Below are 3715 nucleotides of genomic sequence, written 5' to 3' on the forward strand. Positions count from 1 at the left end.
CCGAGGTCAGCTACTGTAAGGCCGTGGTGAGATTTGGCTCGACTCACCCCAAAGTTACGTAAGGACAACACAAGCCCACTTTGTCCCACAGGCTCTGTGAAATCCTGCATGCTCCTTGGACTGTGAGGTTGATTTATGTGATTAATGGTTGTGCTTAAACGAGCGAGTGCTGTAAATGAAAAGAACATTTATTTTTTTAAATTTTACAAATCGCAGTTTAATTTTTCAAGACTGATTTGGAAATAAAGTGATCGAAATGTGTTGATGTTTTGTTGAATGTCTCATTTGAGATTGGCCTGGGTGTTGTCAGTAGTAATTATACAAATGGCCACCAAGTGGCGCACATGCATCATACAAAACTACCGCTGCTCTCCACGTGCATGAATCATCTGCCATCTTTCACATAAAGTTAATATCCTAATTTAAACGGCATTATAATCACATTATAGCAAAGCTGAAGCACAGAGAAGAAAATAATCTTCCCAGTTTTCTTGTAGTTAGGACTTGTAGACAAACAATAGGCCACATATAAAACATTTTTTACGTCAAATGCCACGTTTTGTTATCAAGTAAAAATAAAAATGCTGTTTTTGATAGCCCTGAGAGTATTAAAACATTGTGAGTTTAAAACAAGACATCATCATATCGTTTTTATGCTGTTTATTACGTCTTTTAAACACTAATAAACTCTTCTAAATTATTACACCTGAAGACAATCTCCCCTCCATAAAAACAGTATTAAGAGCATGACATTAAATTTCACAGCACTGCCTTTATCATTCCACAGCATGGATCTGTTTTCTTCACTCTCTCTCATACAGAAAAAAAACAAAAAAACAAAAAAAAAAAGCTTTGTGAGACAAAGAACACCAAGAAAGCAGCACAAAAGCACCAAAGTTGAACACGCATCATTTGTTCTGAATATTATCAAGAAATCAGGAGATTCAAGATTATCTCAGGCTTGTTTAGCAGTGGAGAAACAAAAAAGCTGTCCGGCTGCACTGTAGTTTCTTGATCATGAAAAATAGTTTGATGAACGATCTCTTGATGATATCCGTCACAACTGACTTCAGTGTCTTTTTAAGCAGATTTTAAAACCATTTCTGTACAGCTACAAGGCTCTGCTCATGCGGCCTCCATTGGTGTAAAATTAAAAAAAAGAGATCCCAGTTTATAACAATATCTATGCAGGGAGATACTGTAGTTCTGTATTTGAATATCAAGTAAAACATTTAAGTATCGAGGATTTTCTTTTTTTACATATTTAAGTGGCTAAACTGCAAAAGTGAATGTCTTACACTAGTCTTATATGAAATACATACAGACATATTAAAAAAAAAATTTCCTTGACACAACCAACGATATGTGATGCCGTTACTTGAGGTGCTCATACATGAGATTCAGGTCATGATTACATCACACCTGGCGGGTTATGTTTCCAAATGAACATCAGCACATATTTTATACTGTACATGTAGGCATTCACTGTTCACTTAAGAAGTTATACTTGATGAACTCAGCAAAGGTAAGGTCACTTGAAACTACACACAATATCACCAAATGGGCATTTTATGCGAGACAAAAAAAAAAAAAAAAAAAAAAAAACGTTAGACAATGACATTATCAGCCGACAGCCAAATGAGGAAATACCCTTTTCTCTACGAGGATGCCAACCCAACACAACGATCACTTATCGGACGCACATGCAAAGCTTCAACCAAATAGCACGCAGCGGTGACGAGAGGTGGGAAGAAAGAAAGAAAGAAGAAAAAAAAAAAGGGACTAAACCTTTGGTTGACAGAAAGCTGTGAAGGCACATTAAAATCTCCTAAATCCTTCAAACTGGAGCTCATTGCGTTGGCGTTTGTCACTTTAATGTTGTGTAATATTACTGATGCTATAGAGCTGGAAGTCAGGGAGGAAATTTCACAAAGAAAAAAAAAAAAAAAAAGATGGGCGGTTGTTATCACTGTAGGCAAACACTATCTCACGTAAAAGTGTCAGAAGAAATGGCACCAATGCAACAGCCAGGGATTGGGTGTAATAAATGACATGCGACAGGATTCCTGTAACACAAATACTTATCTGGTGACACAGAAACCAAAAGGGGGAAACTGAAAATGAAAGGAACACAGGCACAAATGCACTACACATTTTTTTGTATAGTTTTAGAAGCCAAAATGAACAAAAAAAACCTTTAGCCATACTGATAAACAAGCCTCTGATTTACATTAAACAAGACCGTTTAGAGTCTTGACAGAAGCCTTTTAATCTTGGAATGTTTATGTTTGTACTGTTTAATAAGATGTTATTTTCACTTAAATGAATTGACAACTGTCACTGTAGGCGCATAATTAGAACTTGCCATTTATAGCCAGTCATAAATCAAACTGAAAGGTAATTGTTGCACTGTTTATAATGCATCTTTTACAGCTCCAAAACAGAAGAAAAACACAGCTCTCGTATGAATAGCTCTGTCAATCATCTGGGGAATGGAGAGGAAAAAAAAAAAAAAAAAAAAAAAAAAAAAAGGGTTCACACCCATGTTCTGAGTTCCTTGTGGCATGAATGACTTTTTCATGCTTGGATAAATTAGACCTTGAAAGCCCTCAAATCCAAAATCCTTTCTTTTCCACTATGATACATTGGCGTCGGCCTTGGTTCATTTCCCCGCCCGTATTGGACTGGGAGCGGTAATCCAGATATTCTATTCAGTGGAACACATTCTCCAAGTCTCCTCCCTAGATCCTACTTCACTGCTTTTGTTTTTTAGGGTCCATTTTTCCATTCCTCCACTATGAAATCCCCTTTCCTCCCCCTCTCTCTCTTTCTCGGCACTAGGGTCCAACTGGCCGCGGCTGGAGAACTCATCATCGCAAGCATCGTGATCATCATCATCATCATCATCATCTCCCTGCCAACGCTGCTGCAGCTCTGATTGCAGGCGCTGGTGCTAGCTGCCCCACTTCAACATTCAAAACACTACTTGGTCCATATTCACTCAACAAATACCCATTCACTGTAAATACAAACCATGTGTTCTGCTGAACACACTTAGGTGCACTTTATTCTAACTTTACACTAACCATACATTTGGGGGGAAAGGAGCTGGATTCCCCAAACTATGAGACTTTTTAAGACATATTGGCCATGGAAATAAACGCCCAGATATCAAAAGGAAATATCTTGCATTTCTTTTACCAGTACTTAGCCGTAAGGAATTATCAATTGGAAATCCTTTATGCGGCATCGAGGAAAAGGGCGTCTCCTAGTTTGATTTATATGCGTTGCAACCGCACAAACGCGACCCCTGGGTGACCCCGTAACTCAGCCGTTCCCTCCCGTGATCACTAATTCAGGGGCAGTGACATCATCCTCTCGACTGCCTATGCTGGTCCTCTATTTCCCCCTCCCTGCTCCACGTAGCTGGTTGGGTGTTTTGGAAGCTGCACTGCTCCACCCCACTGCTCTCCTTCTTCCTCATCAAGAGATAAATGTCCCCTTTAGCAACACTGGGAGGACATGTCAGCTGTCAGTCACATTCCAGCTGGGGGGGGGGGGATTGTGCCTTCGGACTCTTCACATGACCTCCAGACACATGGACAAACTCCCCATCACTCATGCGGACTGTCTCTCTCTTTTGGGAGATAACAGTGGAAGTGTGAGGACGCTTTTCTGTCGGCATGCACGCATGCAAAGTCGCCCCCCCCCCCCC

The sequence above is a fragment of the Anoplopoma fimbria genome, chromosome 21 (assembly GCF_027596085.1).
Source record: "Anoplopoma fimbria isolate UVic2021 breed Golden Eagle Sablefish chromosome 21, Afim_UVic_2022, whole genome shotgun sequence".
Classification (NCBI taxonomy): Eukaryota; Metazoa; Chordata; class Actinopteri; order Perciformes; family Anoplopomatidae; genus Anoplopoma; species Anoplopoma fimbria.